Below are 15,923 nucleotides of genomic sequence, written 5' to 3'. Positions count from 1 at the left end.
AGGACAACAGAGTCAGTGGAGGCCAATGAAGCACTCGGCTTTCAGGCAGCTCAAATACTGCCTGTCTGAGTTAGGATTTATAAGCAAACTAAAATCACTCTCAACACAAATGAGAAAAATCAAACAGAATGTATTTCCTGGGATGTCATTTTGGTTCAACATTTCAAAACAGTGTTCAATTAACATACTAAAAAGAGAGAAAAAAAATCTATGATCATCTCAACAGAAGCAGAAAAACAATTTCATGAAACGTAACACCCACAGCAAGCTGACTCCTACAAGCTGGAAAGACTTTCCCCCCTTGAGACAGACTGTCAGCTAGAAACTTGAGCAAATGTCATACTCAGAGATGAAATACTGTAATTCCCGCTTCTGGTGTTCACAATTAGAAAGAACACCCATCATGATGAAGTCATACTGACCCGGGTAGAGGTCCTAGACAACCCAAAGATGAGAAAAAGTAAAATACAGAGATTTGAAACTAAGCTGCTGGTGTTGGCATACAACAAAATTATATTCCTAGAAAGTTTGGGAGAAGCATCTGGAATAAAGCAGAGTTGATTCAGTTAGATGGTCAAATACCATAGTAACATTTGAACATTCACAATAACTGGTGCAAAATATCATGAAGAGAGACCTGCTCGTGAAAACGCTCTGACTTCAAAACATCTCAAAGTGCTCAAGATCTAACTGAAGGAAGACAATAAAAACGTTATCAAAGGATATACAGGAAAACCCAAATAGTGAAGAGCATGTTTGTGTATCTGCCTCAAAAGATGCTCAGTGTCCTCAAGTCACCCTATAAATTCTGCGAGATCAAGATCAGTTCACAGCAGAACTTCTGAAAGGACTTATAAACAGGGTCTAATGTTCCTCTAGATGAGGAACGCAGACTGCATAAGGACATTTGGGAGGAGCTCTAAAAGAGAACATGCTGTTCCCAGTTTCTGAAACAGACGTAGAGAAGCTGGCTCAAGGGTGAGTGAGAAGGACCCACAGAACACACACTCTGTGACCTTAAATGGCACGAGACGGCATTAAGCACCGAAACATGTCTTTTTGATCTTCCCTAACTCTACCATGAGAACCAAGCTGGCGTGCCAGGCATGGTGAACGGCCAGGGGAAGCCTCCAGGAGATAGGAAGTCCTCAACAGAATTTTTCCAGCGTAGACGTTCCCAGCCACAATACTGCCAAACTCCAGGACACTTTTACAAGCCACATTAGCCAGACCACTATCAAGTTCAATTTCTGCTATATTGCTATCATGCCCAGTGCTGCACTAAACACAAAGGAAACGACAATAAGCAGGCCCAGCACGCCTGCAGGCACTGGAACCACACAAACAGGCCATCTGGGACGCCTGGCTCTCGTCACCATTCATCCTCACGCCCATCTCTTGCTGGACTACTTGGGGAAAGTAAAAGAGCATGTTCTCTCCTTTTGAGTCTATTTTTCAAGATGTCAGACACATCCACTCATCCACTAAGAGGAGCCGAGCAGGACAGACCTGGCCATTGTCTGCCGCAATATCAAAACAAGAGCACAGAATGAAACAGGACATGGCCTTCTTGTGAGTAAATGGGACCATGTGCTTGAGCCACAATGAACCCTCTGCCAGTCTCAGCCCAGGACTGTGGGGCCGGCCCTGTGATGGGTAAGAGAGCAAAATTTACTTCCCATCTCAACTGAACAGACGGGAGACTCAGAAACAAGGACGAGAAGAGAGGGAGGCCTTTAGGCAACTCTTTTACTGATCAAATAAAAGCTCTCAGGACCATCTCTGATGCGGAGGCTGAAGAAAAGTTTTATTTTTGCAAAGGACAGTGTTATCCATGGCTTGTAGCAGGTTTCAACTGTAAGGCAGTTCTCTTGCTAAAACTTTTCTTTCTGACTACAAGGTCAAAACTATACCAAAGTTAGGTGGATGAGGTTTTCAACAAAAATGTCTTTTAAATAGAGGCAGGTGGGGGAGATCTGCAAGACTGTTTTTTTTTTTTTCCAGCACTCCACAGTACTTTAATTACGGTAACAGTATGACAATTCGCAACACCTTTCATGTGAGGTGATCAAAAGCCATTTTATCACACTCGCGCTTTTATTTATATGAAGAAAATCTCTTCAGATTTCAGTGAAGAGGTGAGATTTATTACATATTTGCATCAAAGCTACCAACCCATATACCTGACAGCAAGTCATATTTTACCAAAAATGAAGCCTTAAAATTTTACTGTCATGAGGTTCGCAGTCCTTGCCTGTATGTTAACATTCCTGCCAAGCTTGCCAAGAGGGACGGCACCTTGAACTTTCCTGACCCTATTGTGTCAAACACATCTTCCATGTGCTCCGTACCTTGCCTTGGTTCTTTCTGACAGTTATGTCTGAAGTTTAAAAAATTCTCCACAGGAAAAATCCTCCCAATTCAGCACATGCTTTCTGTTCACATCTGGAGCCAGGCACAGAAACTGCCCGCCCTCCCCATCTTGGCTGCCTTTTCCTGACAGAATCAAGGCAATGTCCATCTCCCGACCTAGGAGCTAGCTCTCCTGAGTCATTCCTAACCCTTGTCTGCCCTTCAGAGGTCTCTTCTCCCTTCTAAGGTTCAGAGTCCTTGACTATACTAGAGTCCTCAGATACACCAAGAACCCCACAAATATTTTTCTCAACCAAACTAGTTTCCCCAGGGCTCATTCAGGGGGTGGTGACCCACTCCTATAGGCCTCTTCTAAAAGTAAAATGGCGCCATTGAGAAAGAAAAGGGATATGTTCAATGCTGAAACCCAGAGACAATTGTAATTCTCAAAACATACCAAGTGTCCTAGTTAGGGTTTTATTGCTGTGAAGAGACACCATGACCACGGCAATTCTTATAAAGGAAAACATTTTACTGGGGCTGGCTTATATTTCATCGCAGCGGGAAACACGGTAGCATTCAGGCAGACACGGTGCTGGAGAAGGAGCTGAGCATTCGACATCTTCATCCACAGGCCATGGAAGTGAACTGGCTTGAGCTTCTGAGACCTCAAAGCCAGTCTCCACAGTGACACATTTTTCCAGCAAGGCCACACCTACTCCAACAAGGTCATGCCTCCTAATAGTGCCACTCTCTGGATACGGGAGTCATTTTTATTCAACACACCGGACCCAAGCAGTTGGGATCTTCAGCCAGGCTTCTGAATCACTGGTTTCACAGCCTCTGAAAGACCCCAGCTCTAGAGACTGCCAACAGGTTACAGGAGTAAACCTCTCTACCGTCCTTCAGTTGACAGCACAAAGTGTGATGGCTAGTTCTGGGACGGCAAAGTTAAGCTGGTGTCTAGAGCTCTGTGCAGCTGTCTTGGCAGAATGGGAAAGAGCTGTGGCCAACCAGCAATGTCCTCAATGAGCAAAGGAAGAGAAAGGCATTGGGGACTTCCCTCAACCCGTCCCAAGGCAAGAAGGAGACCCCACAGGGAAACACTCGGGCACTCTGATTTGAATAGACCTCTCGGCCAATGTGGACAGGGTTGTTAAAAAGACATCTAGCTCTTCTCTTTTCCAAGTATGATTAGCTCTGGTAGATTTAAGATTGTTTCTCATTCTCATGTCTGGCATCTGGTTATTGGAACCCAGAGTTAAGGCCTACATTGTAGGAGGGTGGAGCTGGGATTGGTTAACTGTTTTTGTCTCTTCAGCAAGTTAGTTAGAATTCATCAGTTGATGGTTCAGTGCTTAGAACAGAAAATCACAAGCTTCATACAAGGCTCTTTTACAAGAGAATTCTTTAAGCTACAGAGAATAACAATGGCAGCCAGGTTCAATTGAAGAGGAAGTGGACTCCACTTCTTTAAACTTGTGTCTGTTGTGTTTAAAATTGCATTTATATGTTTATTGTGTGTGTATGTTGTATGTGAAAGAGCATGTTCAGATGCTGTGCCTGGCAGCATGAGTGTGGCGGTCAGAGGGAAACCTGTGGGAGATGGCTCTTTCCTTCTACGGTGGGAGTCCTGGAGCTTGAACTCAAGATGTCAGGCGTGTGTGGCAAGCACCCTTCCCAGCTGAGCCAGCTGGCAAGCCCCAGGCTCTTCGTGAGGGAATGCCCAGCCTGCGCAGTGAAGGGCATTCAGCCCATCCAGTGATCTGAAAAACTGGTCTGAATAATCATACTATGGAATAGGTGGGAAGATTATGTTGTTATTCCTGACAACTCATCGCTAATCTAAACTGTTTACATATTAATATAACCGCACACACTATACCTGGTTATATTCATAACCACATATTTGTGTTACTGCTTTAGTTATATCTGAATGCTGTCAACTGTGATCATTTGTCAGATTACTTTCTGCGCTTGTGGCTGCCGATAAGTGACAACGTTAGAGGGATCTTGATTGTTGTGGTCTTTAAGAATGCAACTGGCAGTAGGAGATTACAAATGCAATGAAAAATAGCGATTTCTACAGTTTTCTCTCCCCTAAACCAAAGCTGGCAGCTAGATAGGCTCTGGGCATTCATTTTCATGATGCAGTCCGGAGCATCACAGTGCAGAGAGGGAAATGACAAGCCCGGAGCCCCCTGGGTGCTGCACACCCCGGCTTGCCTGCTTCCTTTAGGGCAGTCGTTCTCAACCTGTGGGTCAGACCCCTTTTGGGAGGGGGACAAAGACATTTTTCATAGGGCCGCCTGCATATCAGATGTCTACCTTACAATTTATAACAGTAGCAATATTACAGTTATGAAGTAGCAACAAAATAACTTTCTGGTTGGGGGTCACCACAACTGTATTACAGGGTCACAGCATTAGGAAGGTTGATAGCCACTGCTTTAAGAGCTTTGCTCTCTTGTCCATGTCATTTGTACCCAGTCACATCTGTGCTGGAGTTATTCTGAGCAGTTAATATGAGATGACGCTTTGGAACAATGTCTCATTTGTAAGTGTGACATAATTGGTTGTTATTTCTAACACTTTATTACCACAGATTCTTTTCTGCTTTGTCAACGAGGAAACTGAGGCACAGAGAAGCAAGAGGACCAAGTGCCTGCAGACTGGGGTTGCCGCTTTCCTGGTCTGGCTCCCGAGATCATTTTGATAACTATGATATGGCCTGGACAGCAACGTATGAGTGTGGGGGAGCTGAGGACAGGCCTACAGAAGAGTCAGCAATGTTGCAGGGAATAGGAGGGGGCTTCCCAATGGTGAACTCAAGGTCGGAGGCCACTCCTGAGGGCAGATGAGGTCATCTGGGATGTGATAGGAGGGCACTGAGGGTGGAAAGGCCTGTGTCTTTTGATCACACCTGTTAGGATAACCAGCTTCCTCTTTTCAGAGTCCTCCCACCTAATTCAGAATCATGTCTCCAGAGGTGACACAAAAGGAACCTGGAGAGTGAGAAATTATCATAAAATCTCTATGCTATCACTCTTATGTTTCAGTTTTCTGCCTCTCATCCCAGTACTTCCCCCCTTCCCCTCGTGTTTTATAATAGTGAGGAAAGAAGTGTCACCAGGCTGGGGAGAGAGCTCCAAAATATAAAATATAAAAGCTGCCCAAGCAGTCATACCTGAACTCAGATCTCCAGCACCCACACAGAAAGCTAAGAGCTCTAGCAATGCAGGGACAGAGTCTCTGGAGCTCACTGGGCAGTCTTGCTGAATTGATGAGATTTAGGACCAGTGAGAAATTCTGTCTCAAAATGAAAGTGAAGAGCAATGGAGGAGGATGCCCAATGTCAATCTCTGGCCTCCTTGTTCCTGGACACATGTGTATAGAAACACACTTGTGTGCACACGTGCACACATGAACATGAACACATCACAGAGAGAGGGAGGGAGGAAGAGAAAGAAAGAGCCTCATGAAATAAGCCAGTGGCTCAGACCCAGTGTCTGAAAGTAAAACAGTTTATCCTCATCAGTGAACCCTCAGAAATTTTTCAGTGTCCATCCTGCTAGCCCTGAGTCTACAGTGAAACTGTCACACAAGATGGACGGTGAAGCACACTAGACTCTAGAAGAGCAAATGCGCATTGGTCACTCGAATGACACTGGAGTGAGAGCCACTGAACTTGAAATTAAATCTTCTCCTCATCTAAAACCACCTGTAGGCATTGATCCCACCAGTTATGAAACAGAGGAAGAGCCAAGATGAGCTCCAAAGGGCCCCTTCCAGCTGGGACCCCACTCCCAAGAGTGTCTGCACATAGCAGGCCATTCTATTCAAAGCAGGGCTGTGCCGTCAGAGCTAGAAGCTGGGCATCCAGCACCCAGCTTCTACATGCCTGTTTGGAGTTCCTCTTTTCTGTTTGAGCACTTCCATGCCTCCCTGTAGAATCTGCTTTGTAGCTTGAAATGAGATGCCTGTCTCCGTATTACTATCCTCACGCTGTCTGAATGCATTTTCAAAGCTCACCGAGCTCGGCAACCTGTGGCTCTGGCTTTGTTATTGTTGGTTGGAGTCTTGCATATTTGACTTAAAAATTAGCACCGAATGTGGACTTATCTGATCAGGAAAGCATGAAATAGAAGGAATGGGTAAATTTCCTTTGCAAAACAGACAATCTTGAGTGTGTTTTTCAGGCTGGAGATTTGCATCAACTTGAACAACACTGTGGTTCTCAGCAGGCAAAGTGAGTGGCAATGAGGTCGCAGGGAGGGCAAGACAGGAAAGAGCATGGGGAAAATGGCCTCATCACTTGGGCCCCCTGATGACCTCTCACCTCTTCATGATTCTTCAGCTTTTAGATTCTCTCATTCCCTATTTCACTCTATCATGGCATTGCTGGGTAGATGAATGGAGTGCAGACAATTAGGTGTGCTGGCAGGAAGCAGAAGCTCTGGGAGGGCAGGGCTTCCCTACATCGCCCTCCTCAGGCCGAAGCCCCTCCCTCCGGCCGAAGTCCCTCCCTCCTGCTGAAGCCCATGCTGAGATTTAAACATAAGCTTACAATGACAGGCTGCTTTACTCATCCTTGGGGCCTTGGGGCTTGGTATGCAGATTCAAAAATATGTGTTGAATTTCTTAAACTCTAGCTTGACTTATGAGAGGCTGACCTTTATCAATTTAATTAAGCAGGGACAGTAAACAAAATGCCAAAGTCCTCCCAGTACCCAACAGGTCCCATACAGTTTGTCTCCTGCTGGGTTTCAGTTGCTCACCTCACTCTGGCCGCGCTGATGGACCTTTGCTTTGGACCTTCTCGCGCCCTCAGACTCCTCCATCAAGCATTCTGAGCTAACTCTCCCCTTTCCCTCAAGTTATTTGCCCTCTGTCTAAGGCTTGCTCAACATCCTATGCATGCATCAGCTGCCTTCTACTACAACATTTACAGTTCTTGCCTTCTCCGTTCTCCAAGGTGACATTTTGGCCTTCTGCACATACTTCTTATGTTGTATGGTTATTGTTTGTCTTCCATCTATTAGAAGGTAGGCTCTATAAAAGGCATGAGTTTTTAACTTGCTGATCTATTCCAAGGTCTTAGCACAGTGTCTGACGTGAACCAGACATGATGAGTTAGTGAACGGATGAATAAATGGATGAGTAGATTTGCAAAGTCACTCATGGAGAGATTTGCAAAATTATCTCATGGAAACTTTTTTCCTGGCCTACCCAGTGTTGTTAAAACTGTAAACTGAAGTCAGACTACTTGGAGCTACTGGGTCACTGAGATCAGGGGCTATGCTGTCTTTGTCCAGGGGAGAAGGAGAAGTTGTGGCTTGGGTCACTGATCTAGGTGTGGTTCTTGGAGACAGGAATGGAGTGCAGATGGCAAAACAGACAGACTCGTTTCTCATGATAGAGACTCAGAGGAATTCTCCTTTCCATCAGAGCCAGGGTGCAAAATACAGCAATTCTAGATGTCGAGGAAGAATCAAGCTGTGCCCCCCAGAGCTGGTAAAGGACCAGCACGAGAACCAAGTAGGGATACAGGAGCAATCTGGTGGACAGGTGTGGCTTCTTGTGAACCCAAGCAAAGGAAGCACTGAGCAGAGGACAGTGGCCAGGATGGGAGACATTCCCAGAAGGTGTGGAATCTCAACCAGGCTGTTGAGCCCAAATGCAGACAAGCTGTGGGCATCTGTATGGAGCACACCTCGGCTGATGGGAGCTGATGCCTTAGGATGGTCAGCTGGCAGCATCCAAGAGAAAGTAGAGTCAGAGCCCCGAACCGGGTTAGCACAGCCTCAGTGGCCAGGTGAGCAGTAAGATTTAACTGAACGCCTTCCTTCAGCATCTCCTTACCTAGGCCTGTGCTGGGAACTGAAGACAAGGCACACTGAATGAAGGAGGCAGCCGGGGCCAGCCACAGCTGTGGAGAGAGGAGGGGCACAGGCCAGGGCAGCTGGGTAGGGCTGACTCCAGTACCCAGACACTTCTCCTTGGAGAAGATGGCTGAGTCTAGGCCCTCTTTATTTGGCAAGGCATTGCGGAAGCTTGACCACAGGATCTCGGTGCTGCTGACTGAAAGCCTTACTGCATCAATTGCCATCTCCTCCTGATCTTTCCTCATGCAGGAGTCCTGGAGAAGCTGGTGGGGGGGATGCAGGTGACTCCGGCCCTGTGAAGATTGCAGCAGGCATGGACACGGCAGCTCCCTCCTGCCCCATGCCCGGTCGCAATGGTTTGTTGGTACTAAACTTGAAAAATAAAAATGCAGCGTCCCTTCCTCTCTCCTTCCTCTGAACTGGAGGGGGCCCGTGTCCCCACCCGTCAGCTGCAGCAAGACAGCCCTGTGTACAGAGATCCTATCAGCCCTGAAGAAAGCAGAAATATTAGACGCAGCTAAATAAGAAAACACAGATTATTGCCGGAGACCCCTAAGGCCTACTTTGTCTGTGCAATAGTTTGTTTTACTTTTCACAGAATTTATTTTGGCTGCAGCCAGATTGATGGTGATTATATCTGAAATCCCTCCCACATATCTGTCACATAAACACTTCGTTTAACTCAGGTTTGTAAAAATCTACAGGCCAACTGGGAGCCTGCTTGTGGATTAATTAGCAGACATTAATGCAGGGCGTCTTGTCACTGAGATCCAACCTGGTGACTTTTCTCAGGAGTTCGATCTTGTGGGCTGGATAAGGGAAGCCAAGGAGGGAATAGAAAGAGAAGAAAGAAAAAGCTACTCCCTGCCTGGGCTGATCAGGGATACAGATTCCTGCCTGTAGAGTGAACCAATTCTGGTCTGGCCAGAGGAGGAGTGTTCATCGGCGTTTTGAAGTGGATAGAAAATAAACCCTTGCTTCCTCAAAGTTCCTGTTGATATCATCACTAGACCCAACACCTCCCAGAGGGGGAAGGGCCTTAGGGGCCAGGGCCTCTGCGCAAGCAATTAAAGGGAGTTAGGAAATCAGGAGCCCTAACAGCAGCCGCCCTGAAACACAGAGGGCCCCAGATCCTGCTCCCCCGTGGTTACCCTGGATCTGCAAGCTCTGGACAGGATTTCTTTCTGTCTGAAGGGAGCGTGCCCCTAGCAGGCTGCATATGCCTACCAGCTGCTGCTTTCCTTCTGCCTCTGCAGGCCAAGACAAGAAAAGCATTATTTCCTACTGGCCTTCTAATCTGCAGGGCCCTGACTCCACAGGCCTGCTCTGGGCATGGTAACTTAGGGCCTCTGGGGCCAAATTCCCCTCTGCTTAGAAAGGGCTCCTTTCTTTTCCCCGTCCCATTTGCTTTCTATTTAGGGTGGGGCTCCTACATGAAGCGGGCTGTGCTAAAAGCCTGTAGGACTTCATCAGGGCTGCTCGGTTCTCAAAGACTTTCCTACATCCTCTCTGCTTCGGGAAGGTTGTTCTCTCTGCGTGGATAGCCCGGGCCTGGGAGAAATCTGTTGGCCAGAAAATGAAGTGTGTGTGTGTGTGTGTGTGTGTGTGTGTGTACATGTTCACATGCATGGAGTATGTGGGAACACATGCTTGTGTGTGCACATTCATGCATTTGGTGGCCAACGCTGGGTTTTCCCTTGATTGCTTCCCATCCTAGTTTTCTGAGACAGGCTCTCTCACTGAACTTGGAGCTCGCCAACCGGCTAGGCTCACTGGCTGATAACTCCAGCTACCTGCCTTTCTTGCCTCTCTCCAGTGCTAGGGGAACTTACTGATGCATGCTGCAACGCTTGCTTCTAAGCGCATTCTGGGGATCTGAACTCAGGTCCTCAGGCTTGTGCACAGCAGGCCTCTGGACTTTATGTGCAGTGCCTAAACCCCCAAATCCCAGCCACTGAGCTCTGTGTGGGTCCATTTCACAAAGGAGAACTATTAATGGTGAGGGATCCAACACAGGAAGTGGGCCCCGCCTTTACTAGGACGTGCTTCTACACGCCACCCCAACACCACCCCTGCTTTCCCGAAAGGCATGGGGGGGGATGGCACATGGGGAGAATCTGCCACTCACCCTTGTCTTCGCTGGGTCACTGAGACAATCAGACCAGAATCAGGTCCCCAGGCCCCTGTTTCCCTTTGTGTAAGGGAGGAGGGTGCACTGCCCTGGGCCTGGCTCCTAAGGCTGCTTGCCTCTATTGCACCTTCAAAGAACCCCAGAACTGGGCCATCCCCAAGTGTTCAACCTGCAGCAGACCGGAGGCCAGAAACCCGCTCCAGCCCTCTCCAGTTACTAACCAAACACTTGTCTTTCTTCCTGGCTGAAACTGAACGTGCCTGTCTGTTGCTCGGAGTTCTTGACAAAGAAAGCAAATTTTTAACCCTTTCCCAACAGCATTTTTTTTTTCTTCCGCAGCACACAAAACACAAGGCACCAATTTGTCTGGCTGACTCTGCTCAGACCTCAGCTGGGGCTGTCTCTTGCCAGGAGAGAGGCCTTCAGGAGCCCGGAAGAACACCACATTTTTAGCTTAGCTTGCCCTAATTTTTCACTCTGTTTTTTTCTTTTTTAATGTGTCACTTTGGTAGTCTGATTATTTCGCCTCCTTTTAAAACAAAGGATGCCATTGTTTAGCGAGCAGGAAAGGAGGTTTGGAGGTGAGAGGAGGGTGGAGCAGGGATCAGGGTCAGGGGTCACCCTCGGGGCGAGCATAGGTATCCCCTAAGGTGGACACAGAGAGTAGGTAGTGTGTTCACTCCTCAGTTTTTCACAGAGCAGTCTGACCATTAACTCTTCATCTCTGCTCCTGTCTAGAGAGAAGGAGCCTGGTTTAGCATTTTGATCTTCTGACCAAAGATTATTTAAAAGCCATCCCCACCACCTAAACCAAGCCAACTTTAAAAAAGCAACCTTGGTGGGGGGATAGTACTATGGAAACAACGAGAACCCAAATCCTCCCCACCCCAGGGTTAAGGACATTGGTGAAAGTGAAATGGTGAGCCGAGCTGGGCTCTGACTCAGAGACCCAGTTTTCAGACTATGTTGCCAGATGCAAGCTTTCTGCCTTCAGCACAGACTTTTCCTATAACAAACCCACTTTTGGGGTCATCCATCAATACGTAAGTACACACCTGGGAGATGGGGGACAGGTCCCCATTTTTCTGGCTTTGTAAATACGGAACTCATGTTTCTCCAATTGACATTTGCAGAGGAATGATCCATCAAAGCACCGCCCCTCCCAGAACAATTTCAAATAAACTGGTGGTGAGCCCTGCACCCCACGCCCTGCACCCCGTGCCCTGCACCCCGTGCCCTGCACCCCGTGCCCTGCACCTCATGCCCTGCACCCCACGCCCTGCACCCCGTGCCCTGCACCCCGTGCCCTGCACCCCATGCCCTGCACAGTAACAATGCCCTGCCAGCATCTTCCTCCTCTGAATCCTGAGATGGATGTGTTGTAGTTTCGAGCTTTTCACCCATGAGGTGGAGAAAGGAGGGCACAGACTCATTCTATAACCACTCTGCAAACAGGCTGTAAACCAGAACTGCAAACCAGCAGTTCAAGACAGAGCAGCATTGGGAAAACCGTGAGTGTGTGGGAGAAACTGCCGGGAGGCAGGGACCGCGGGCAATCTCTCTGTGCTGCACCAGGAGAAGACTCAAACTGGAAAGATGTGAGCAGGCCACCAGCACTGCCACACGGCTGGAATACCAACTTCCCTATACCATAAAGACCTGTTTCCCTGTGTTAATTTATTCTTCCTAGGGCTGCTCTTTGCAGAACAGATGATCCAGGTAGGCGAATACTCCTTTGACTGAATATGCCCATCAAATACTTTTCACAGAAGGCAAGAGGAAAGTCTGCCAGTCTACCCTTCATTTACACATTGAAGAAACGTGGCTTTAAATGCATGCTGAGCACGATGCTAGCCAGATTGTCTATGAGAATATGAAAAACATGGAGCTGAAGCAGATACGGCCCTGGATTTCATGAGCCTACAGTCTGTCTCCTAGAGAAGATGTTCACATAGTCACTGCCACTGTGACAGGACAGGGGCCTCTGAGAGGCAAGGGCAAGGTCACGAAAACTGCCGCAGGGAGTCTTAGCCAGAGCTACCTGGGAGATGTACCACTCTGGTCCCATAGGACCTCTTCTCGCTCCAAGCCCAGCCTGGTGGTGCCCAACCCAGGCAGTTTCAGCCACTCTTCAGAGTTATGCACAGGCCACTGTCACACTTGCCTCTTGGATGTGGAGACGGAGCTATAAGGAGGGGCTTGTCTGTCCCCAGGAGACGGCTGACTCCTAGGACTGCCTGAGGGAGGTGTGCTCGCTAGTTTTCTGTCAACCTGACACAAGCTAGAAATATCAGGAGAGGAGGAGCCTCAATTGAGAAAATGCCCCCATAAGGTCCAGCTGTAGGGCATTTTCTTAATTATGATTGATGGGGAGGGGGGCTATCCATTGTGGGTGATCCATCCCTGGCTTGGCGGTTCTGGGCTCTATAAGAAAGTAGGCTGAGAAAGCTGGTAAGCATCGCTCTCCATGGCCTCTGCATCAGCTCCTGCCTCCAAGTTCCTGCCCTGCTTGAGTTTCTGCCCTCACTGCTTTTAATGATGAACTGTTATATGGGACCGTAAGCAGAATAAACCCTTTCCTCCCCAGGTGACTTTTGGCTGTGGTGTTTCATCATAGCAATGGTAACCTTAACCGAGACAGGAGCTCCTCCTGAAGGAGGAGCTGGGGATGGGGGAAGCTCCTGAGAGACAGCAGCATGGGGGAAGGTCATGTGAGAAGAGTGAAGGGACTGTGAGAGTCCAGTGTGGACGGGCTGTCATAAATGAGCACCAAACCCAGGTGAAAGTGATAACTGCTGGGTCAGACCTCTCCCGTGCTCAGACAAGCACCTCCTTATGGCACAGTCTCCACATCCAATGGGCAAGTGTGACTGTGGCCTGGGCATAACTCTGCAGAGTGGCTGAAACTACCTGGGTTGGGCACCACCAGGCTGGGCTTGGAACAAGAAGAGGCCATATGGGACCATAGTGTTGCACGTTCCCACAGGTGGCTCTGTCTGTTAGGCTGGCTCATGGCTGCCATCTTTACCTGCTCAAGTTCCCGGCCAGGAGCCTCTGTTCCCTTCATTTATGGCTGACAGAGAAACACATACCTGGAATAGCTGTGCCATGGCAGGCCCACTTCTGCTCACCCACCCACCACCTCAGGCAAGCAGCACACTTCCAGTTTGACAGGCTGCTGCAGCCTCGCACTTAATTATATTGTCACACAAGCTTTCAGAGATTCCACGAGGAGAGTTTTCTGAACGAAACTTAATTCTCCTCCCAGACCATTCCCTGGCTCCACTTGCCCTCCCCTTAACACTCTCTCTCTAAAAAGCTCAAGAGAAAGTCCTTTGAGCCCGACAGCCTGCTTGGTGTTGAAAGAGGGTGACAGGAGGAGGCTCCCCAAGTCATTCCCCTTTGTTTTTCAGTCACTCGAGGCTCAAGTTTCTACTTTCTGAGGCTGTACAAATGACAGAGGTGGAGAAGCCACCATTAGCAAAGTTCTGCAGAGAAGTAGTTTGGGGGGAAATGGGTGAGGAGCGGAGGGGGCAAGGGAGGGAAAGGCTGGCTGAAGCTTGGGTCACTTTTATTCACAGGCTTCAGCACTCTTGCTCATTAATCATCAAGACCCCAGGCCTCTTAATCTATGTGACCTGGCGATGTTTTGAGGTCCCCTCGAATGTGATCTATTACGTAGCCTGCCCAAAGTCCACAGACCTCCCCCAATGCTTCTCTTGATGGTCTAGATAGAGTTTCAGTTCTCTCACCTTTTCTTTATCCCAGACTTGTTTAGGGGAAAGGCCCCACGTACACTCATCCCTTCATGACTTGCAGAGAGGAACAGTTTTGTTGAAGGTGCCTGCCAGTCTCCAGCTTTAATCCCAGAACAGAGTCTACTGGCTCTGCTGAATTTGTCCCTGTCCTCTGGCTCTGCACCTCCTCCCAGCACACTTTCTCATCCTCCTGGTCTGGCCCACATCCTCCTAGTCCTTCTCCAATATCGTCTCCCACCCTGCTTCACCTTCCACCCTGCAACTGTTCAGGGCTCTAACCTTGACCAACCCTTCGTTCATTCGCAAAGCTTTGCTCAGTAGCTGTGGTGCCCCTTAAATAAATACTATTACCACCAACAACAGACACCAGCTCGAATGTGTAGAGATAAATACATATGTGTGTTCTGGCTCCAAGTCATCATAAGTAAAAATTACCACAACACAGCTTAGCTATGTAGGCTCCCCCTCCCCATCAATAGCGCCTCCAGCTAGCAAATGAGGAAGGAAATCACTGGGAAATGCATTATTCATGAGCTCGCCAGAAGCTGATGACTGGCAGCGATAAGAGCCCCAGCGTGAGCTGAGCGCAGTCTGATAGCTCCCTATCAGGTCAATCTATCCAGCTTGCTTCCTGTTTTCTGAGCAGGAGATCGGCTCTCATCACTCTTCTCCTCGCCTTCATTCAGGAGAGTGGGTCATGCACCTGTGGGAACTGAACTTGTCTACTGCCGGGGTCACCACACGTGGGAGAAGGGGGTGAGCAGGATGGAGCTGGGGAAGGAGCCACCGATTTCCTTCAGGGGACAAGCTGATGAGAGCTTAATTAGAGTTCTTTCTGCCTTGCAGCTCTTGAACACATGCCTTCTTGTGAGCACGGAAGACTCCCTCTCAGCTTTGGAGGAGTCCCATAAAGAGATGAAATCTCAATATAGAGGGAGCCTTTCCCCCAGTGGAAAGTGCCCCAGAAGTGTAAACATAGAGGAACAAAGGTTGAGATGTCCTGTCCCTTCTGCTCCCAACTCAGTAGCTGCCGCAGGAAAGAGGATGAAAGGGGAAGAGGGAGAGATGTAGGGCAGGGATGCCTGTTCCCCAAGTAAGACGGAGAGTCAGGAGGCCACAAGAAAAGAGACCTGAATTATTTCTGAAGTGCCGTGTGACCTACAGTGGAAGGGGGAAAACTGAGGAATGAAAAAAATTTGTTGGCTTCAAATTAAATTCCAGATCAGTTTCATACATAATTTATATACACTCCAGAAATGTGTTATGTAAATGAGCACAATGTTTCAGAGAGCGTCAGTCAACACAGCACCACATACACAGTGCTTGGGGATTCCAGGGCCGTGCATGTATATCACAGACAACCCTGCTAAAGAAACAGCAGCATCTGTGTGCTAAGATCTCATTTGCTCCTGAACTTCTAGCATGCTGCATGGTTTGTATTGAGAACGCAGGATTCACATCAAAGATCAATGGGTATCCTGCTGAGAAGAGTCTTCCAGAGGCCCCCTGTGGTAGGCTCCTGTCCTGTTCCCTGTTTTCTCCCTCTTCTGATGTCCATCTGTTTGCCTTTCTGAATGGGGATTGATCATCTTACCCAGGGTCCTCCTTCTTGATTAGCTTCTTTAGGTGTACAGATTTTAGTATGATTATCCTAAATTATATGTGTAATATCTACTTATAAGTGAGTACCATGTGTGTCTTTCTGCTTCTGGAATACCTCACTCAGGATGATCTTTTCTAGTTCCATCCATTTGCCTGCAAATTCCATGATTTCCTTGTTTTTAATTGCTGAGTGGT

This window comes from Meriones unguiculatus, chromosome 1 (genome assembly GCF_030254825.1).
Source record: "Meriones unguiculatus strain TT.TT164.6M chromosome 1, Bangor_MerUng_6.1, whole genome shotgun sequence".
Lineage (NCBI taxonomy): Eukaryota > Metazoa > Chordata > Mammalia > Rodentia > Muridae > Meriones > Meriones unguiculatus.
This window is presented reverse-complemented; position numbering follows the sequence as displayed.